The following is a 24174-nucleotide window of genomic DNA, read 5'->3' as shown; positions in this document are numbered from 1 at the left end:
GCACAAACTTGAGGTTCCTCCACCCATAAAAACACTGAGAGTTAGACAGTATTCCCTTCAACAGGTAAGTCAATTCACAGTGCTTAACAGGGTGCTAGACCCTCTTGCTTCTAACATTAATGATTGTCTTACAAGACCTACACTATGCCTCCGTTCCCTTGGAAGGGGCTATTTAGCAAAACATTGATTTTCCTCCACCTGAAAACACAGAGAGTTAGGCAGTATTCCATTCAACAGGTAACTCAATTCATAGTGCTTAACAAGGTGCTTGACCCTCTTGCTTCTAACACTTATGCATCTCTTACAGGAGAAACAGTGCTTCTTCCTTCCATTGAAACAGGGCTCTTTTGCACAAAGATAATTTTCTTCACACTGTAAAAGCCTGAGAGACAGGTAGTATTCCTTTGTAAAGCTCACTCAATTCTCACTTTTAAACAACAGTCGAGACCCTCTTGCTGCTGGAATGAATGCTTTTCATACATCCTAAACTGTTCTGGTTCCATTCAGTTGAAGGCAGCTATTTGGCCCAACGGTGATCTTCCTCACACATGAATAAACTGAGGGGTAGTCAGTATTCCTTTCAACAGGTAACTCATTTCTCATAGGGAGACAAGTGGCAAACTATTCCTGCCTCTCACATACTGCATCCTGCCCTGAGCTACAAGTGTATGTGCATTTCGCCGAAAGTGGGTATTTTTCAAGGAGTGAATGATTCTCCATTGTCAAAGGCTTTCATTTGGCAAGCACTCCTTTCACATGCTAATTCAACTCTCACATGAAAACAATGTGCTTGCAAGTCCTGCTGCAAACCTTGACCCCTGCTGGCAAGAGACACAGTGCATGTTCCATTCAGTGGAAAGGGTCTATTGGCACAAAGATGGATTTGCTCACACTGTCAAACTCTTGACAGATAGGCAGTCTTCCTTTTGAATGCTAAATCACTTGAAGCTGCTAAACAAAGTGCTAGAGCATCTTTCTTGTAATCTTTGTGGTTCTCCTACAAGACATACAGTAATCCTTCCCTTCATGGAAACAGGCAATTTTGCCCCAAAATCAAGTTCGCCACACTTTCAAACTGTGAGAGGCAGGTGGTCTTCCTTTTAAAACTTCACTCTACTCACACTGTTACACAACTTGCTGTGCGCTCTTGCTTCCAACCTAAATAATTTTCTCAGAAGAGCCTCAGAACTTCTTTCATTCTCTTCAAAGGGGTGATGTTGCACAAATGTGATATACCTCATCCTTGAAAACACTGAGTGGTAGACAGTATTCCTGGAAACAAGTTACTCACGTATCATCCGAAGACAAGCTGCTTCACCCTCTTGCTTGTAACATCCATACTTTTCTTACAACACCCACACAGCTGGGTCCAGTCAGTTATAAGAGGAGATTTTGCACAAAGTTGAAGGTTCTCACATATAAAAGCACTGAGAGGTATCAATATGTCCTTAAACAGCTAACTCAGTTGAGAATCCTCAACAGAGTGCTAGGCTCTCTTCCTGTTAACAGTAATGTCTCTCTTATAAGACCTACAGTGCAGCTTCCATTCACTCGAATGGGGCAATTTTGAAAAATCCTGGTAGTCCTCATCCCTAAAAACCCTGAGAGGTAAGTAGTATTCCATTAAACAACTCATTCAATTCACAAAGCTGAAGAATGTGCTTGACCCTCTTCCTTTTAACATTGATGGATATCATACAAGAGCAACAGTGTTTCTCCATTCACTTCACAGAGGCAATTTTGCACAAAGGTGAGGTTCCTGACTCCTGAAAACTCTGAGAAGTAGGCAGTATTCCTTTAAACAGCTAAGTCAATTCACAATGCTAAACAACTTGCTACACCCTGTTGCTTCAAACATTCATGAGTCTCTTACAAGAGCTACCAGGAATCTTCCATTCGCTTGTATGGGATATTTTGCAAAAGTTGGGTTCCTCACCCATGAAAACGCTGAGAGGTAGGCAGTATTCCTTTACCCAGCTAACTCAGTTCACAATGCTGTTCAAGGTGGTAGACCCTTTCCTTTCTAACATTAATGATTCTCTCAGAAGTTCGACAGTGATTCTTCCCATCCCTCTAAGTGCAGTATTTTGCACAAAGGTGGTATTGCTCACCCATGAAAACGCTGAGTTGTAGGCATTATTCCTTTAAAGCAGTATATCAATTCGCATTGGAAAACAAGGTGCTTGACCCTGCTGCTTCTAACATTCATACTTCTTTTCCAAGAGATGTAGTGCTGGTTCCATTGACTGGAAAGAGGTCATTTTGCACAAACTTGAGGTTCCTCCACCCATAAAAACACTGAGAGTTAGACAGTATTCCCTTCAACAGGTAAGTCAATTCACAGTGCTTAACAGGGTGCTAGACCCTCTTCCTTCTAACATTAATGATTGTCTAACAAGACCTACAGTATGCCTCCATTCCCTTGAAAGGAGCTATTTAGCAGAACATTGATTTTCCTCCCCCTGAAAACACTGAGAGTTGGCAGTATTCCATTCAACAGGTAACTCAATTCATAGTGCTTAACAAGATGCTTGACCCTCTTGCTTCTAACACTTATGCATCTCTTACAGGAGAAACAGTGCTTCTTCCTTCCATTGAAACAGGGCTCTTTTGCACAAAGATAATCTTCTTCACATTGTAAATGCCTGAGAGACAGGTAGTATTCCTTTGTAAAGCTCACTCAATTCTCACTTTTAAACAACAGTCGAGACCCTCTTGCTGCTGGAATGAATGGTTTTCATACATCCTAAACTGTTCTGGTTCCATTCAGTTGAAGGCAGCTATTTGGCCCAACGGTGATCTTCCTCACACATGAATAAACTGAGGGGTAGTCAGTATTCCTTTCAACAGGTAACTCATTTCTCATAGGGAGACAAGTGGCAAACTATTCCTGCCTCTCACATACTGCATCCTGCCCTGAGCTACAAGTGAATGTGCATTTCGCCGAAAGTGGGTATTTTTCAAGGAGTGAATGATTCTCCATTGTCAAAGGCTTTCATTTGGCAAGCACTCCTTTCACATGCTAATTCAACACTCACAGGAAAACAATGTGCTTGCAACTGCTGCTGCAAACCTTGACATCTGCTTGCCAGACACACAGTGCATGTTCCATTCAGTGGAAAGGGTCTATTGGCACAAAGATGGATTTGCTCACACTGTCAAACCCTTGACAGATAGGCAGTGTTCCTTTTGAATGCTAAATCACTTGAAGCTGCTAAACAAAGTGCTTGAGCATCTTTCTTGTAACCTTTGTGGTTCTCCTACAAGACATACAGTAATCCTTCCCTTCATGGAAACAGGCAATTTTGCCCCAAAATCAAGTTCGCCACACTTTCAAACTGTGAGAGGCAGGTGGTCTTCCTTTTAAAACTTCACTCTACTCACACTGTTACACAACTTGCTGTGCGCTCTTGCTTCCAACCTAAATAATTTTCTCAGAAGAGCCTCAGAACTTCTTTCATTCTCTTCAAAGGGGTGATGTTGCACAAAGGTGATATACCTCATCCTTGAAAACACTGAGTGGTAGACAGTATTCCTGGAAACAAGTTACTCACGTATCATCCGAAGACAAGCTGCTTCACCCTCCTGCTTGTAACATTCATACTTTTCTTACAACACCCACACAGCTGGGTCCAGTCAGTTGTAAGAGGAGATTTTGCACAAAGTTGAAGGTTTTCACATATAAAAGTACTGAGAGGTATCAGTATGTCCTTAAACAGCTAACTCATTTGAGAATTCTCAACAGAGTGCTAGGCTCTCTTCCTGTTAACAGTAATGTCTCTCTTATAAGACCTACAGTGCAGCTTCCATTCACTCGAATGGGGCAATTTTGAAAAATCCTGATAGTCCTCATCCCTGAAAACCCTGAGAGGTAGGTAGTATTCCATTAAACAACTCACTCAATTCCCAAAGCTGAAGAAGGTGCTTGACCCTCTTCTTTCTAACATTGATGGATTTCATACAAGAGCAACAGTGTTTCTCCATTCCCTTCACAAAGGCAATTTTGCACAAAGGTGAGGTTCCTGACTCCTGAAAACTCTGAGAAGTAGGCAGTATTCCTTTAAACAGCTAAGTCAATTCACAATGCTAAACAACTTGCTACACCCTGTTGCTTCAAACATTCATGAGTCTCTTACAAGAGCTACCAGGAATCTTCCATTCGCTTGTATGGGATATTTTGCAAAAGTTGGGTTCCTCACCCATGAAAACGCTGAGAGGTAGGCAGTATTCCTTTACCCAGCTAACTCAGTTCACAATGCTGTTCAAAGTGGTAGACCCTTTCCTTTCTAACATTAATGATTCTCTCACAAGATCGACAGTGATTCTTCCCATCCCTCTAAGTGCGGTATTTTGCCCAAAGGTGGTATTCCTCACCCATGAAAACGCTGAGTTGTAGGCATTATTCCTTTAAAGCAGTATATCAATTCGCCTTTGAAAACAAGGTGCTTGACCCTCCTGCTTCTAACATTCATACTTCTCTTCCAAGAGATGTAGTGCTGGTTCCATTGACTTGAAAGAGGCAATTTTGCACAAACTTGAGGTTCCTCCACCCATAAAAACACTGAGAGTTAGACAGTATTCCCTTCAACAGGTAAGTCAATTCACAGTGCTTAACAGGGTGCTAGACCATCTTGCTTCTAACATTAATGATTGTCTTACAAGACCTACACTATGCCTCCATTCCCTTGGAAGGGGCTATTTAGCAAAACATTGATTTTCCTCCACCTGAAAACACAGAGAGTTAGGCAGTATTCCATTCAACAGGTAACTCAATTCATAGTGCTTAACAAGGTGCTTGACCCTCTTGCTTCTAACACTTATGCATCTCTTACAGGAGAAACAGTGCTTCTTCCTTCCATTGAAACAGGGCTCTTTTGCACAAAGATAATCTTCTTCACACTGTAAAAGCCTGAGAGACAGGTAGTATTCCTTTGTAAAGCTCACTCAATTCTCACTTTTAAACAACAGTCGAGACCCTCTTGCTGCTGGAATGAATGGTTTTCATACATCCTAAACTGTTCTGGTTCCATTCAGTTGAAGGCAGCTATTTGGCTCAACGGTGATCTTCCTCACACATGAATAAACTGAGGGGTAGTCAGTATTCCTTTCAACAGGTAACTCATTTCTCATAGGGAGACAAGTGCCAAACTATTCCTGCCTCTCACATACTGCATCCTGCCCTGAGCTACAAGTGAATGTGCATTTCGCCGAAAGTGGGTATTTTTCAAGGAGTGAATGATTCTCCATTGTCAAAGGCTTTCATTTGGCAAGCACTCCTTTCACATGCTAATTCACCTCTCACATGAAAACAATGTGCTTGCAAGTCCTGCTGCAAACCTTGACCCCTGCTGGGAAGAGACACAGTGCATGTTCCATTCAGTGGAAAGGGTCTATTGGCACAAAGATGGATTTGCTCACACTGTCAAACTCTTGACAGATAGGCAGTCTTCCTTTTGAATGCTAAATCACTTGAAGCTGCTAAACAAAGTGCTTGAGCATCTTTCTTGTAACCTTTGTGGTTCTCCTACAAGACATACAGTAATCCTTCCCTTCATGGAAACAGGCAATTTTGCCCCAAAATCAAGTTCGCCACACTTTCAAACTGTGAGAGGCAGGTGGTCTTCCTTTTAAAACTTCACTCTACTCACACTGTTACACAACTTGCTGTGCGCTCTTGCTTCCAACCTAAATAATTTTCTCAGAAGAGCCTCAGAACTTCTTTCATTCTCTTCAAAGGGGTGATGTTGCACAAATGTGATATACCTCATCCTTGAAAACACTGAGTGGTAGACAGTATTCCTGGAAACAAGTTACTCACGTATCATCCGAAGACAAGCTGCTTCACCTTCCTGCTTGTAACATTCATACTTTTCTTACAACACCCACACAGCTGGGTCCAGTCAGCTGTAAGAGGAGATTTTGCACAAAGTTGAAGGTTCTCACATATAAAAGCACTGAGAGGTATCAATATGTCCTTAAACAGCTAACTCAGTTGAGAATCCTCAACAGAGTGCTAGGCTCTCTTCCTGTTAACAGTAATGTCTCTCTTATAAGACCTACAGTGCAGCTTCCATTCACTCGAAAGGGGCAATTTTGAAAAATCCTGGTAGTCCTCATCCCTGAAAACCCTGAGAGGTAGGTAGTATTCCATTAAACAACTCATTCAATTCACAAAGCTGAAGAATGTGCTTGACCCTCTTCCTTTTAACATTGATGGATATCATACAAGAGCAACAGTGTTTCTCCATTCACTTCACAGAGGCAATTTTGCACAAAGGTGAGGTTCCTGACTCCTGAAAACTCTGAGAAGTAGGCAGTATTCCTTTAAACAGCTAAGTCAATTCACAATGCTAAACAACTTGCTACACCCTGTTGCTTCAAACATTCATGAGTCTCTTACAAGAGCTACCAGGAATCTTCCATTCGCTTGTATGGGATATTTTGCAAAAGTTGGGTTCCTCACCCATGAAAACGCTGAGAAGTAGGCAGTATTCCTTTACCCAGCTAACTCAGTTCACAATGCTGTTCAAGGTGGTAGACCCTTTCCTTTCTAACATTAATGATTCTCTCAGAAGTTCGACAGTGATTCTTCCCATCCCTCTAAGTGCAGTATTTTGCACAAAGGTGGTATTGCTCACCCATGAAAACGCTGAGTTGTAGGCATTATTCCTTTAAAGCAGTATATCAATTCGCATTGGAAAACAAGGTGCTTGACCCTGCTGCTTCTAACATTCATACTTCTTTTCCAAGAGATGTAGTGCTGGTTCCATTGACTGGAAAGAGGTCATTTTGCACAAACTTGAGGTTCCTCCACCCATAAAAACACTGAGAGTTAGACAGTATTCCCTTCAACAGGTAAGTCAATTCACAGTGCTTAACAGGGTGCTAGACCCTCTTCCTTCTAACATTAATGATTGTCTAACAAGACCTACAGTATGCCTCCATTCCCTTGAAAGGAGCTATTTAGCAGAACATTGATTTTCCTCCCCCTGAAAACACTGAGAGTTGGCAGTATTCCATTCAACAGGTAACTCAATTCATAGTGCTTAACAAGATGCTTGACCCTCTTGCTTCTAACACTTATGCATCTCTTACAGGAGAAACAGTGCTTCTTCCTTCCATTGAAACAGGGCTCTTTTGCACAAAGATAATCTTCTTCACATTGTAAATGCCTGAGAGACAGGTAGTATTCCTTTGTAAAGCTCACTCAATTCTCACTTTTAAACAACAGTCGAGACCCTCTTGCTGCTGGAATGAATGGTTTTCATACATCCTAAACTGTTCTGGTTCCATTCAGTTGAAGGCAGCTATTTGGCCCAACGGTGATCTTCCTCACACATGAATAAACTGAGGGGTAGTCAGTATTCCTTTCAACAGGTAACTCATTTCTCATAGGGAGACAAGTGGCAAACTATTCCTGCCTCTCACATACTGCATCCTGCCCTGAGCTACAAGTGAATGTGCATTTCGCCGAAAGTGGGTATTTTTCAAGGAGTGAATGATTCTCCATTGTCAAAGGCTTTCATTTGGCAAGCACTCCTTTCACATGCTAATTCAACTCTCACAGGAAAACAATGTGCTTGCAACTGCTGCTGCAAACCTTGACATCTGCTTGCCAGACACACAGTGCATGTTCCATTCAGTGGAAAGGGTCTATTGGCACAAAGATGGATTTGCTCACACTGTCAAACCCTTGACAGATAGGCAGTGTTCCTTTTGAATGCTAAATCACTTGAAGCTGCTAAACAAAGTGCTTGAGCATCTTTCTTGTAACCTTTGTGGTTCTCCTACAAGACATACAGTAATCCTTCCCTTCATGGAAACAGGCAATTTTGCCCCAAAATCAAGTTCGCCACACTTTCAAACTGTGAGAGGCAGGTGGTCTTCCTTTTAAAACTTCACTCTACTCACACTGTTACACAACTTGCTGTGCGCTCTTGCTTCCAACCTAAATAATTTTCTCAGAAGAGCCTCAGAACTTCTTTCATTCTCTTCAAAGGGGTGATGTTGCACAAAGGTGATATACCTCATCCTTGAAAACACTGAGTGGTAGACAGTATTCCTGGAAACAAGTTACTCACGTATCATCCGAAGACAAGCTGCTTCACCCTCCTGCTTGTAACATTCATACTTTTCTTACAACACCCACACAGCTGGGTCCAGTCAGTTGTAAGAGGAGATTTTGCACAAAGTTGAAGGTTTTCACATATAAAAGCACTGAGAGGTATCAGTATGTCCTTAAACAGCTAACTCATTTGAGAATTCTCAACAGAGTGCTAGGCTCTCTTCCTGTTAACAGTAATGTCTCTCTTATAAGACCTACAGTGCAGCTTCCATTCACTCGAATGGGGCAATTTTGAAAAATCCTGATAGTCCTCATCCCTGAAAACCCTGAGAGGTAGGTAGTATTCCATTAAACAACTCACTCAATTCCCAAAGCTGAAGAAGGTGCTTGACCTTCTTCTTTCTAACATTGATGGATTTCATACAAGAGCAACAGTGTTTCTCCATTCCCTTCACAAAGGCAATTTTGCACAAAGGTGAGGTTCCTGACTCCTGAAAACTCTGAGAAGTAGGCAGTATTCCTTTAAACAGCTAAGTCAATTCACAATGCTAAACAACTTGCTACACCCTGTTGCTTCAAACATTCATGAGTCTCTTACAAGAGCTACCAGGAATCTTCCATTCGCTTGTATGGGATATTTTGCAAAAGTTGGGTTCCTCACCCATGAAAACGCTGAGAGGTAGGCAGTATTCCTTTACCCAGCTAACTCAGTTCACAATGCTGTTCAAAGTGGTAGACCCTTTCCTTTCTAACATTAATGATTCTCTCACAAGATCGACAGTGATTCTTCCCATCCCTCTAAGTGCGGTATTTTGCCCAAAGGTGGTATTCCTCACCCATGAAAACGCTGAGTTGTAGGCATTATTCCTTTAAAGCAGTATATCAATTCGCCTTTGAAAACAAGGTGCTTGACCCTCCTGCTTCTAACATTCATACTTCTCTTCCAAGAGATGTAGTGCTGGTTCCATTGACTTGAAAGAGGCAATTTTGCACAAACTTGAGGTTCCTCCACCCATAAAAACACTGAGAGTTAGACAGTATTCCCTTCAACAGGTAAGTCAATTCACAGTGCTTAACAGGGTGCTAGACCATCTTGCTTCTAACATTAATGATTGTCTTACAAGACCTACACTATGCCTCCATTCCCTTGGAATGGGCTATTTAGCAAAACATTGATTTTCCTCCACCTGAAAACACAGAGAGTTAGGCAGTATTCCATTCAACAGGTAACTCAATTCATAGTGCTTAACAAGGTGCTTGACCCTCTTGCTTCTAACACTTATGCATCTCTTACAGGAGAAACAGTGCTTCTTCCTTCCATTGAAACAGGGCTCTTTTGCACAAAGATAATCTTCTTCACACTGTAAAAGCCTGAGAGACAGGTAGTATTCCTTTGTAAAGCTCACTCAATTCTCACTTTTAAACAACAGTCGAGACCCTCTTGCTGCTGGAATGAATGGTTTTCATACATCCTAAACTGTTCTGGTTCCATTCAGTTGAAGGCAGCTATTTGGCCCAACGGTGATCTTCCTCACACATGAATAAACTGAGGGGTAGTCAGTATTCCTTTCAACAGGTAACTCATTTCTCATAGGGAGACAAGTGCCAAACTATTCCTGCCTCTCACATACTGCATCCTGCCCTGAGCTACAAGTGAATGTGCATTTCGCCGAAAGTGGGTATTTTTCAAGGAGTGAATGATTCTCCATTGTCAAAGGCTTTCATTTGGCAAGCACTCCTTTCACATGCTAATTCACCTCTCACATGAAAACAATGTGCTTGCAAGTCCTGCTGCAAACCTTGACCCCTGCTGGCAAGAGACACAGTGCATGTTCCATTCAGTGGAAAGGGTCTATTGGCACAAAGATGGATTTGCTCACACTGTCAAACTCTTGACAGATAGGCAGTCTTCCTTTTGAATGCTAAATCACTTGAAGCTGCTAAACAAAGTGCTAGAGCATCTTTCTTGTAATCTTTGTGGTTCTCCTACAAGACATACAGTAATCCTTCCCTTCATGGAAACAGGCAATTTTGCCCCAAAATCAAGTTCGCCACACTTTCAAACTGTGAGAGGCAGGTGGTCTTCCTTTTAAAACTTCACTCTACTCACACTGTTACACAACTTGCTGTGCGCTCTTGCTTCCAACCTAAATAATTTTCTCAGAAGAGCCTCAGAACTTCTTTCATTCTCTTCAAAGGGGTGATGTTGCACAAATGTGATATACCTCATCCTTGAAAACACTGAGTGGTAGACAGTATTCCTGGAAACAAGTTACTCACGTATCATCCGAAGACAAGCTGCTTCACCCTCTTGCTTGTAACATTCATACTTTTCTTACAACACCCACACAGCTGGGTCCAGTCAGTTATAAGAGGAGATTTTGCACAAAGTTGAAGGTTCTCACATATAAAAGCACTGAGAGGTATCAATATGTCCTTAAACAGCTAACTCAGTTGAGAATCCTCAACAGAGTGCTAGGCTCTCTTCCTGTTAACAGTAATGTCTCTCTTATAAGACCTACAGTGCAGCTTCCATTCACTCGAAAGGGGCAATTTTGAAAAATCCTGGTAGTCCTCATCCCTAAAAACCCTGAGAGGTAAGTAGTATTCCATTAAACAACTCATTCAATTCACAAAGCTGAAGAATGTGCTTGACCCTCTTCCTTTTAACATTGATGGATATCATACAAGAGCAACAGTGTTTCTCCATTCACTTCACAGAGGCAATTTTGCACAAAGGTGAGGTTCCTGACTCCTGAAAACTCTGAGAAGTAGGCAGTATTCCTTTAAACAGCTAAGTCAATTCACAATGCTAAACAACTTGCTACACCCTGTTGCTTCAAACATTCATGAGTCTCTTACAAGAGCTACCAGGAATCTTCCATTCGCTTGTATGGGATATTTTGCAAAAGTTGGGTTCCTCACCCATGAAAACGCTGAGAAGTAGGCAGTATTCCTTTACCCAGCTAACTCAGTTCACAATGCTGTTCAAGGTGGTAGACCCTTTCCTTTCTAACATTAATGATTCTCTCAGAAGTTCGACAGTGATTCTTCCCATCCCTCTAAGTGCAGTATTTTGCACAAAGGTGGTATTGCTCACCCATGAAAACGCTGAGTTGTAGGCATTATTCCTTTAAAGCAGTATATCAATTCGCATTGGAAAACAAGGTGCTTGACCCTGCTGCTTCTAACATTCATACTTCTTTTCCAAGAGATGTAGTGCTGGTTCCATTGACTGGAAAGAGGTCATTTTGCACAAACTTGAGGTTCCTCCACCCATAAAAACACTGAGAGTTAGACAGTATTCCCTTCAACAGGTAAGTCAATTCACAGTGCTTAACAGGGTGCTAGACCCTCTTCCTTCTAACATTAATGATTGTCTAACAAGACCTACAGTATGCCTCCATTCCCTTGAAAGGAGCTATTTAGCAGAACATTGATTTTCCTCCCCCTGAAAACACTGAGAGTTGGCAGTATTCCATTCAACAGGTAAATCAATTCATAGTGCTTAACAAGATGCTTGACCCTCTTGCTTCTAACACTTATGCATCTCTTACAGGAGAAACAGTGCTTCTTCCTTCCATTGAAACAGGGCTCTTTTGCACAAAGATAATCTTCTTCACACTGTAAATGCCTGAGAGACAGGTAGTATTCCTTTGTAAAGCTCACTCAATTCTCACTTTTAAACAACAGTCGAGACCCTCTTGCTGCTGGAATGAATGGTTTTCATACATCCTAAACTGTTCTGGTTCCATTCAGTTGAAGGCAGCTATTTGGCCCAACGGTGATCTTCCTCACACATGAATAAACTGAGGGGTAGTCAGTATTCCTTTCAACAGGTAACTCATTTCTCATAGGGAGACAAGTGCCAAACTATTCCTGCCTCTCACATACTGCATCCTGCCCTGAGCTACAAGTGAATGTGCATTTCGCCGAAAGTGGGTATTTTTCAAGGAGTGAATGATTCTCCATTGTCAAAGGCTTTCATTTGGCAAGCACTCCTTTCACATGCTAATTCAACTCTCACAGGAAAACAATGTGCTTGCAACTGCTGCTGCAAACCTTGACATCTGCTTGCCAGACACACAGTGCATGTTCCATTCAGTGGAAAGGGTCTATTGGCACAAAGATGGATTTGCTCACACTGTCAAACCCTTGACAGATAGGCAGTGTTCCTTTTGAATGCTAAATCACTTGAAGCTGCTAAACAAAGTGCTTGAGCATCTTTCTTGTAACCTTTGTGGTTCTCCTACAAGACATACAGTAATCCTTCCCTTCATGGAAACAGGCAATTTTGCCCCAAAATCAAGTTCACCACACTTTCAAACTGTGAGAGGCAGGTGGTCTTCCTTTTAAAACTTCACTCTACTCACACTGTTACACAACTTGCTGTGCGCTCTTGCTTCCAACCTAAATAATTTTCTCAGAAGAGCCTCAGAACTTCTTTCATTCTCTTCAAAGGGGTGATGTTGCACAAAGGTGATATACCTCATCCTTGAAAACACTGAGTGGTAGACAGTATTCCTGGAAACAAGTTACTCACGTATCATCCGAAGACAAGCTGCTTCACCCTCCTGCTTGTAACATTCATACTTTTCTTACAACACCCACACAGCTGGGTCCAGTCAGTTGTAAGAGGAGATTTTGCACAAAGTTGAAGGTTCTCACATATAAAAGCACTGAGAGGTATCAATATGTCCTTAAACAGCTAACTCAGTTGAGAATCCTCAACAGAGTGCTAGGCTCTCTTCCTGTTAACAGTAATGTCTCTCTTATAAGACCTACAGTGCAGCTTCCATTCACTCGAATGGGGCAATTTTGAAAAATCCTGGTAGTCCTCATCCCTGAAAACCCTGAGAGGTAGGTAGTATTCCATTAAACAACTCAATCAATTCCCCAAGCTGAAGAAGGTGCTTGACCCTCTTCTTTCTAACATTGATGGATTTCATACAAGAGCAACAGTGTTTCTCCATTCCCTTCACAAAGGCAATTTTGCACAAAGGTGAGGTTCCTGACTCCTGAAAACTCTGAGAAGTAGGCAGTATTCCTTTAAACAGCTAAGTCAATTCACAATGCTAAACAACTTGCTACACCCTGTTGCTTCAAACATTCATGAGTCTCTTACAAGAGCTACCAGGAATCTTCCATTCGCTTGTATGGGATATTTTGCAAAAGTTGGGTTCCTCAACCATGAAAACGCTGAGAGGTAGGCAGTATTCCTTTACCCAGCTAACTCAGTTCACAATGCTGCTCAAAGTGGTAGACCCTTTCCTTTCTAACATTAATGATTCTCTCACAAGATCGACAGTGATTCTTCCCATCCCTCTAAGTGCAGTATTTTGCACAAAGGTGGTATTCCTCACCCATGAAAACGCTGAGTTGTAGGCATTATTCCTTTAAAGCAGTATATCAATTCGCCTTTGAAAACAAGGTGCTTGACCCTCCTGCTTCTAACATTCATACTTCTCTTCCAAGAGATGTAGTGCTGGTTCCATTGACTTGAAAGAGGCAATTTTGCACAAACTTGAGGTTCCTCCACCCATAAAAATACTGAGAGTTAGACAGTATTCCCTTCAACAGGTAAGTCAATTCACAGTGCTTAACAGGGTGCTAGACCCTCTTGCTTCTAACATTAATGATTGTCTAACAAGACCTACAGTATGCCTCCATTCCCTTCAAAGGGGCTATTTAGCAGAACATTGATTTTCCTCCCCCTGAAAACACTGAGAGTTGGCAGTATTCCATTCAACAGGTAACTCAATTCATAGTGCTTAACAAGATGCTTGACCCTCTTGCTTCTAACACTTATGCATCTCTTACAGGAGAAACAGTGCTTCTTCCTTCCATTGAAACAGGGCTCTTTTGCACAAAGATAATCTTCTTCACATTGTAAATGCCTGAGAGACAGGTAGTATTCCTTTGTAAAGCTCACTCAATTCTCACTTTTAAACAACAGTCGAGACCCTCTTGCTGCTGGAATGAATGGTTTTCATACATCCTAAACTGTTCTGGTTCCATTCAGTTGAAGGCAGCTATTTGGCCCAACGGTGATCTTCCTCACACATGAATAAACTGAGGGGTAGTCAGTATTCCTTTCAACAGGTAACTCATTTCTCATAGGGAGACAAGTGGCAAACTATTCCTGCCTCTCACATACTGCATCCTGCCCTGAGCTACAAGTGAATGTGCATTTCGCCGAAAGTGGGTATTTTTCAAGGAGTGAATGATTCTCCATTGTCAAAGGCTTTCATTTGGCAAGCACTCCTTTCACATGCTATTTCAACTCTCACAGGAAAACAATGTGCTTGCAACTGCTGCTGCAAACCTTGACATCTGCTTGCCAGACACATAGTGCATGTTCCATTCAGTGGAAAGGGTCTATTGGCACAAAGATGGATTTGCTCACACTGTCAAACCCTTGACAGATAGGCAGTGTTCCTTTTGAATGCTAAATCACTTGAAGCTGCTAAACAAAGTGCTTGAGCATCTTTCTTGTAACCTTTGTGGTTCTCCTAGAAGACATACAGTAATCCTTCCCTTCATGGAAACAGGCAATTTTGCCCCAAAATCAAGTTCCTCACACTTTCAAACTGTCAGAGGCAGGTGGTCTTCCTTTTAAAACTTCACTCTACTCACACTGTTACACAACTTGCTGTACGCTCTTGCTTCCAACCTAAATAATTTAATCAGAAGAGCCTCAGAACTTCTTCCATTCTCTTCAAAGGGGTGATGTTGCACAAAGGTGATATACCTCATCCTTGAAAACACTGAGTGGTAGGTAGTATTCCTGGAAAAAAGTTACTCACGTATCATCCGAAGACAAGCTGCTTCACCCTCCTGCTTGTAACATTCATACTTTTCTTACAACACCCACACAGCTGGGTCCAGTCAGTTGTAAGAGGAGATTTTGCACAAAGTTGAAGGTTTTCACATATAAAAGCACTGAGAGGTATCAGTATGTCCTTAAACAGCTAACTCATTTGAGAATTCTCAACAGAGTGCTAGGCTCTCTTCCTGTTAACAGTAATGTCTCTCTTATAAGACCTACAGTGCAGCTTCCATTCACTCGAATGGGGCAATTTTGAAAAATCCTGATAGTCCTCATCCCTGAAAACCCTGAGAGGTAGGTAGTATTCCATTAAACAACTCACTCAATTCCCAAAGCTGAAGAAGGTGCTTGACCCTCTTCTTTCTAACATTGATGGATTTCATACAAGAGCAACAGTGTTTCTCCATTCCCTTCACAAAGGCAATTTTGCACAAAGGTGAGGTTCCTGACTCCTGAAAACTCTGAGAAGTAGGCAGTATTCCTTTAAACAGCTAAGTCAATTCACAATGGTAAACAACTTGCTACACCCTGTTGCTTCAAACATTCATGAGTCTCTTACAAGAGCTACCAGGAATCTTCCATTCGCTTGTATGGGATATTTTGCAAAAGTTGGGTTCCTCACCCATGAAAATGCTGAGAGGTAGGCAGTATTCCTTTACCCAGCTAACTCAGTTCACAATGCTGTTCAAAGTGGTAGACCCTTTCCTTTCTAACATTAATGATTCTCTCACAAGATCGACAGTGATTCTTCCCATCCCTCTAAGTGCGGTATTTTGCCCAAAGGTGGTATTCCTCACCCATGAAAACGCTGAGTTGTAGGCATTATTCCTTTAAAGCAGTATATCAATTCGCCTTTGAAAACAAGGTGCTTGACCCTCCTGCTTCTAACATTCATACTTCTCTTCCAAGAGATGTAGTGCTGGTTCCATTGACTTGAAAGAGGCAATTTTGCACAAACTTGAGGTTCCTCCACCCATAAAAACACTGAGAGTTAGACAGTATTCCCTTCAACAGGTAAGTCAATTCACAGTGCTTAACAGGGTGCTAGACCATCTTGCTTCTAACATTAATGATTGTCTTACAAGACCTACACTATGCCTCCATTCCCTTGGAAGGGGCTATTTAGCAAAACATTGATTTTCCTCCACCTGAAAACACAGAGAGTTAGGCAGTATTCCATTCAACAGGTAACTCAATTCATAGTGCTTAACAAGGTGCTTGACCCTCTTGCTTCTAACACTTATGCATCTCTTACAGGAGAAAGAGTGCTTCTTCCTTCCATTGAAACAGGGCTCTTTTGCACAAAGATAATCTTCTTCACACTGTAAAAGCCTGAGAGACAGGTAGTATTCCTTTGTAAAGCTCACTCAATTCTCACTTTTAAACAACAGTCGAGACCCTCTTGCTGCTGGAATGAATGGTTTTCATACATCCTAAACTGTTCTGGTTCCATTCAGTTGAAGGCAGCTATTTGGCCCAACGGTGATCTTCCTCACACATGAATAAACTGAGGGGTAGTCAGTATTCCTTTCAACAGGTAACTCATTTCTCATAGGGAGACAAGTGCCAAACTATTCCTGCCTCTCACATACTGCATCCTGCCCTGAGCTACAAGTGTATGTGCATTTCGCCGAAAGTGGGTATTTTTCAAGGAGTGAATGATTCTCCATTGTCAAAGGCTTTCATTTGGCAAGCACTCCTTTCACATGCTAATTCACCTCTCACGTGAAAACAATGTGCTTGCAAGTCCTGCTGCAAACCTTGACCCCTGCTGGCAAGAGACACAGTGCATGTTCCATTCAGTGGAAAGGGTCTATTGGCACAAAGATGGATTTGCTCACACTGTCAAACTCTTGACAGATAGGCAGTCTTCCTTTTGAATGCTAAATCACTTGAAGCTGCTAAACAAAGTGCTAGAGCATCTTTCTTGTAATCTTTGTGGTTCTCCTACAAGACATACAGTAATCCTTCCCTTCATGGAAACAGGCAATTTTGCCCCAAAATCAAGTTCGCCACACTTTCAAACTGTGAGAGGCAGGTGGTCTTCCTTTTAAAACTTCACTCTACTCACAGTGTTACACAACTTGCTGTGCGCTCTTGCTTCCAACCTAAATAATTTTCTCAGAAGAGCCTCAGAACTTCTTTCATTCTCTTCAAAGGGGTGATGTTGCACAAATGTGATATACCTCATCCTTGAAAACACTGAGTGGTAGACAGTATTCCTGGAAACAAGTTACTCACGTATCATCCGAAGACAAGCTGCTTCACCCTCTTGCTTGTAACATTCATACTTTTCTTACAACACCCACACAGCTGGGTCCAGTCAGTTATAAGAGGAGATTTTGCACAAAGTTGAAGGTTCTCACATATAAAAGCACTGAGAGGTATCAATATGTCCTTAAACAGCTAACTCAGTTGAGAATCCTCAACAGAGTGCTAGGCTCTCTTCCTGTTAACAGTAATGTCTCTCTTATAAGACCTACAGTGCAGCTTCCATTCACTCGAAAGGGGCAATTTTGAAAAATCCTGGTAGTCCTCATCCCTAAAAACCCTGAGAGGTAAGTAGTATTCCATTAAACAACTCATTCAATTCACAAAGCTGAAGAATGTGCTTGACCCTCTTCCTTTTAACATTGATGGATATCATACAAGAGCAACAGTGTTTCTCCATTCACTTCACAGAGGCAATTTTGCACAAAGGTGAGGTTCCTGACTCCTGAAAACTCTGAGAAGTAGGCAGTATTCCTTTAAACAGCTAAGTCAATTCACAATGCTAAACAACTTGCTACACCCTGTTGCTTCAAACATTCATGAGTCTCTTACAAGAGCTTCCAGGAATCTTCCATTCGCTTGTATGGGATATTTTGCAAAAGTTGGGTTCCTCACCCATGAAAACGCTGAGAGGTAGGCAGTATTCCTTTACCCAGCTAACTCAGTTCACAATGCTGTTCAAGGTGGTAGACCCTTTCCTTTCTAACATTAATGATTCTCTCAGAAGTTCGACAGTGATTCTTCCCATCCCTCTAAGTGCAGTATTTTGCACAAAGGTGGTATTGCTCACCCATGAAAACGCTGAGTTGTAGGCATTATTCCTTTAAAGCAGTATATCAATTCGCATTGGAAAACAAGGTGCTTGACCCAGCTGCTTCTAACATTCATACTTCTTTTCCAAGAGATGTAGTGCTGGTTCCATTGACTGGAAAGAGGTCATTTTGCACAAACTTGAGGTTCCTCCTCCCATAAAAACACTGAGAGTTAGACAGTATTCCCTTCAACAGGTAAGTCAATTCACAGTGCTTAACAGGGTGCTAGACCCTCTTCCTTCTAACATTAATGATTGTCTAACAAGACCTACAGTATGCCTCCATTCCCTTGAAAGGAGCTATTTAGCAGAACATTGATTTTCCTCCCCCTGAAAACACTGAGAGTTGGCAGTATTCCATTCAACAGGTAACTCAATTCATAGTGCTTAACAAGATGCTTGACCCTCTTGCTTCTAACACTTATGCATCTCTTACAGGAGAAACAGTGCTTCTTCCTTCCATTGAAACAGGGCTCTTTTGCACAAAGATAATCTTCTTCACACTGTAAATGCCTGAGAGACAGGTAGTATTCCTTTGTAAAGCTCACTCAATTCTCACTTTTAAACAACAGTCGAGACCCTCTTGCTGCTGGAATGAATGGTTTTCATACATCCTAAACTGTTCTGGTTCCATTCAGTTGAAGGCAGCTATTTGGCCCAACGGTGATCTTCCTCACACATGAATAAACTGAGGGGTAGTCAGTATTCCTTTCAACAGGTAACTCATTTCTCATAGGGAGACAAGTGGCAAACTATTCCTGCCTCTCACATACTGCATCCTGCCCTGAGCTACAAGTGAATGTGCATTTCGCCGAAAGTGGGTATTTTTCAAGGAGTGAATGATTCTCCATTGTCAAAGGCTTTCATTTGGCAAGCACTCCTTTCACATGCTAATTCAACTCTCACAGGAAAACAATGTGCTTGCAACTGCTGCTGCAAACCTTGACATCTGCTTGCCAGACACACAGTGCATGTTCCATTCAGTGGAAAGGGTCTATTGGCACAAAGATGGATTTGCTCACACTGTCAAACCCTTGACAGATAGGCAGTGTTCCTTTTGAATGCTAAATCACTTGAAGCTGCTAAACAAAGTGCTTGAGCATCTTTCTTGTAACCTTTGTGGTTCTCCTACAAGACATACAGTAATCCTTCCCTTCATGGAAACAGGCAATTTTGCCCCAAAATCAAGTTCGCCACACTTTCAAAGTGTGAGAGGCAGGTGGTCTTCCTTTTAAAACTTCACTCTACTCACACTGTTACACAACTTGCTGTGCGCTCTTGCTTCCAACCTAAATAATTTTCTCAGAAGAGCCTCAGAACTTCTTTCATTCTCTTCAAAGGGGTGATGTTGCACAAAGGTGATATACCTCATCCTTGAAAACACTGAGTGGTAGACAGTATTCCTGGAAACAAGTTACTCACGTATCATCCGAAGACAAGCTGCTTCACCCTCCTGCTTGTAACATTCATACTTTTCTTACAACACCCACACAGCTGGGTCCAGTCAGCTGTAAGAGGAGATTTTGCACAAAGTTGAAGGTTCTCTCATATAAAAGCACTGAGAGGTATCAATATGTCCTTAAACAGCTAACTCATTTGAGAATTCTCTACAGAGTGCTAGGCTCTCTTCCTGTTAACAGTAATGTCTCTCTTATAAGACCTACAGTGCAGCTTCCATTCACTCGAAAGGGGCAATTTTGAAAAATCCTGGTAGTCCTCATCCCTGAAAACCCTGAGAGGTAGGTAGTATTCCATTAAACAACTCAATCAATTCCCAAAGCTGAAGAAGGTGCTTGACCCTCTTCTTTCTAACATTGATGGATTTCATACAAGAGCAACAGTGTTTCTCCATTCCCTTCACAAAGGCAATTTTGCACAAAGGTGAGGTTCCTGACTCCTGAAAACTCTGAGAAGTAGGCAGTATTCCTTTAAACAGCTAAGTCAATTCACAATGCTAAACAACTTGCTACACCCTGTTGCTTCAAACATTCATGAGTCTCTTACAAGAGCTACCAGGAATCTTCCATTCGCTTGTATGGGATATTTTGCAAAAGTTGGGTTCCTCACCCATGAAAACGCTGAGAGGTAGGCAGTATTCCTTTACCCAGCTAACTCAGTTCACAATGCTGTTCAAAGTGGTAGACCCTTTCCTTTCTAACATTAATGATTCTCTCACAAGATCGACAGTGATTCTTCCCATCCCTCTAAGTGCGGTATTTTGCCCAAAGGTGGTATTCCTCACCCATGAAAACGCTGAGTTGTAGGCATTATTCCTTTAAAGCAGTATATCAATTCGCCTTTGAAAACAAGGTGCTTGACCCTCCTGCTTCTAACATTCATACTTCTCTTCCAAGAGATGTAGTGCTGGTTCCATTGACTTGAAAGAGGCAATTTTGCACAAACATGAGGTTCCTCCACCCATAAAAACACTGAGAGTTAGACAGTATTCCCTTCAACAGGTAAGTCAATTCACAGTGCTTAACAGGGTGCTAGACCCTCTTGCTTCTAACATTAATGATTGTCTTACAAGACCTACACTATGCCTCCATTCCCTTGGAAGGGGCTATTTAGCAAAACATTGATTTTCCTCCACCTGAAAACACAGAGAGTTAGGCAGTATTCCATTCAACAGGTAACTCAATTCATAGTGCTTAACAAGGTGCTTGACCCTCTTGCTTCTAACACTTATGCATCTCTTACAGGAGAAACAGTGCTTCTTCCTTCCATTGAAACAGGGCTCTTTTGCACAAAGATAATCTTCTTCACACTGTAAAAGCCTGAGAGACAGGTAGTATTCCTTTGTAAAGCTCACTCAATTCTCACTTTTAAACAACAGTCGAGACCCTCTTGCTGCTGGAATGAATGCTTTTCATACATCCTAAACTGTTCTGGTTCCATTCAGTTGAAGGCAGCTATTTGGCCCAACGGTGATCTTCCTCACACATGAATAAACTGAGGGGTAGTCAGTATTCCTTTCAACAGGTAACTCATTTCTCATAGGGAGACAAGTGGCAAACTATTCCTGCCTCTCACATACTGCATCCTGCCCTGAGCTACAAGTGAATGTGCATTTCGCCGAAAGTGGGTATTTTTCAAGGAGTGAATGATTCTCCATTGTCAAAGGCTTTCATTTGGCAAGCACTCCTTTCACATGCTATTTCAACTCTCACAGGAAAACAATGTGCTTGCAACTGCTGCTGCAAACCTTGACATCTGCTTGCCAGACACACAGTGCATGTTCCATTCAGTGGAAAGGGTCTATTGGCACAAAGATGGATTTGCTCACACTGTCAAACCCTTGACAGATAGGCAGTGTTCCTTTTGAATGCTAAATCACTTGAAGCTGCTAAACAAAGTGCTTGAGCATCTTTCTTGTAACCTTTGTGGTTCTCCTACAAGACATACAGTAATCCTTCCCTTCATGGAAACAGGCAATTTTGCCCCAAAATCAAGTTCGCCACACTTTCAAACTGTGAGAGGCAGGTGGTCTTCCTTTTAAAACTTCACTCTACTCACACTGTTACACAACTTGCTGTGCGCTCTTGCTTCCAACCTAAATAATTTTCTCAGAAGAGCCTCAGAACTTCTTTCATTCTCTTCAAAGGGGTGATGTTGCACAAATGTGATATACCTCATCCTTGAAAACACTGAGTGGTAGACAGTATTCCTGGAAACAAGTTACTCACGTATCATCCGAAGACAAGCTGCTTCACCCTCCTGCTTGTAACATTCATACTTTTCTTACAACACCCACACAGCTGGGTCCAGTCAGTTGTAAGAGGAGATTTTGCACAAAGTTGAAGGTTCTCACATATAAAAGCACTGAGAGGTATCAGTATGTCCTTAAACAGCTAACTCAGTTGAGAATCCTCAACAGAGTGCTAGGCTCTCTTCCTGTTAACAGTAATGTCTCTCTTATAAGACCTACAGTGCAGCTTCTATTCACTCGAATGGGGCAATTTTGAAAAATCCTTGTAGTCCTCATCCCTGAAAACCCTGAGAGGTAGGTAGTATTCCATTAAACAACTCACTCAATTCCCAAAGCTGAAGAAGGTGCTTGACCCTCTTCTTTCTAACATTGATGGATTTCATACAAGAGCAACAGTGTTTCTCCATTCCCTTCACAAAGGCAATTTTGCACAAAGGTGAGGTTCCTGACTCCTGAAAACTCTGAGAAGTAGGCAGTATTCCTTTAAACAGCTAAGTCAATTCACAATGCTAAACAACTTGCTACACCCTGTTGCTTCAAACATTCATGAGTCTCTTACAAGAGCTATCAGGAATCTTCCATTCGCTTGTATGGGATATTTTGCAAAAGTTGGGTTCCTCACCCATGAAAACGCTGAGAAGTAGGCAGTATTCCTTTACCCAGCTAACTCAGTTCACAATGCTGTTCAAGGTGGTAGACCCTTTCCTTTCTAACATTAATGATTCTCTCAGAAGTTCGACAGTGATTCTTCCCATCCCTCTAAGTGCAGTATTTTGCACAAAGGTGGTATTGCTCACCCATGAAAACGCTGAATTGTAGGCATTATTCCTTTAAAGCAGTATATCAATTCGCATTGGAAAACAAGATGCTTGACCCTGCTGCTTCTAACATTCATAGTTCTTTTCTAAGAGATGTAGTGCTGGTTCCATTGACTGGAAAGAGGTCATTTTGCACAAACTTGAGGTTCCTCCACCCATAAAAACACTGAGAGTTAGACAGTATTCCCTTCAACAGGTAAGTCAATTCACAGTGCTTAACAGGGTGCTAGACCCTCTTCCTTCTAACATTAATGATTGTCTAACAAGACCTACAGTATGCCTCCATTCCCTTCAAAGGGGCTATTTAGCAGAACATTGATTTTCCTCCCCCTGAAAACACTGAGAGTTGGCAGTATTCCATTCAACAGGTAACTCAATTCATAGTGCTTAACAAGATGCTTGACCCTCTTGCTTCTAAGACTTATGCATCTCTTACAGGAGAAACAGTGCTTCTTCCTTCCATTGAAACAGGGCTCTTTTGCACAAAGATAATCTTCTTCACACTGTAAAAGCCTGAGAGACAGGTAGTATTCCTTTGTAAAGCTCACTCAATTCTCACTTTTAAACAACAGTCGAGACCCTCTTGCTGCTGGAATGAATGGTTTTCATACATCCTAAACTGTTCTGGTTCCATTCAGTTGAAGGCAGCTATTTGGCCCAACAGTGATCTTCCTCACACATGAATAAACTGTGGGGTAGTCAGTATTCCTTTCAACAGGTAACTCATTTCTCATAGGGAGACAAGTGGCAAACTATTCCTGCCTCTCACATACTGCATCCTGCCCTGAGCTACAAGTGAATGTGCATTTCGCCGAAAGTGGGTATTTTTCAAGGAGTGAATGATTCTCCATTGTCAAAGGCTTTCATTTGGCAAGCACTCCTTTCACATGCTATTTCAACTCTCACAGGAAAACAATGTGCTTGCAACTGCTGCTGCAAACCTTGACATCTGCTTGCCAGACACATAGTGCATGTTCCATTCAGTGGAAAGGGTCTATTGGCACAAAGATGGATTTGCTCACACTGTCAAACCCTTGACAGATAGGCAGTGTTCCTTTTGAATGCTAAATCACTTGAAGCTGCTAAACAAAGTGCTTGAGCATCATTCTTGTAACCTTTGTGGTTCTCCTACAAGACATACAGTAATCCTTCCCTTCATGGAAACAGGCAATTTTGCCCCAAAATCATGTTCCTCACACTTTCAAACTGTCAGAGGCAGGTGGTCTTCCTTTTAAAACTTCACTCTACTCACACTGTTACACAACTTGCTGTACGCTCTTGCTTCCAACCTAAATAATTTAATCAGAAGAGCCTCAGAACTTCTTCCATTCTCTTCAAAGGGGTGATGTTGCACAAAGGTGATATACCTCATCCTTGAAAACACTGAGTGGTAGACAGTATTCCTGGAAAAAAGTTACTCACGTATCATCGGAAGACAAGCTGCTTCACCCTCCTGCTTGTAACATTCATACTTTTCTTACAACACCCACACAGCTGGGTCCAGTCAGTTGTAAGAGGAGATTTTGCACAAAGTTGAAGGTTCTCACATATAAAAGCACTGAGAGGTATCAGTATGTCCTTAAACAGCTAACTCATTTGAGAATTCTCTACAGAGTGCTAGGCTCTCTTCCTGTTAACAGTAATGTCTCTCTTATAAGACCTACAGTGCAG

This window comes from Castor canadensis, chromosome 15 (assembly GCF_047511655.1).
Source record: "Castor canadensis chromosome 15, mCasCan1.hap1v2, whole genome shotgun sequence".
Lineage (NCBI taxonomy): Eukaryota > Metazoa > Chordata > Mammalia > Rodentia > Castoridae > Castor > Castor canadensis.
Note: the sequence above shows the minus strand (reverse complement) of the source record.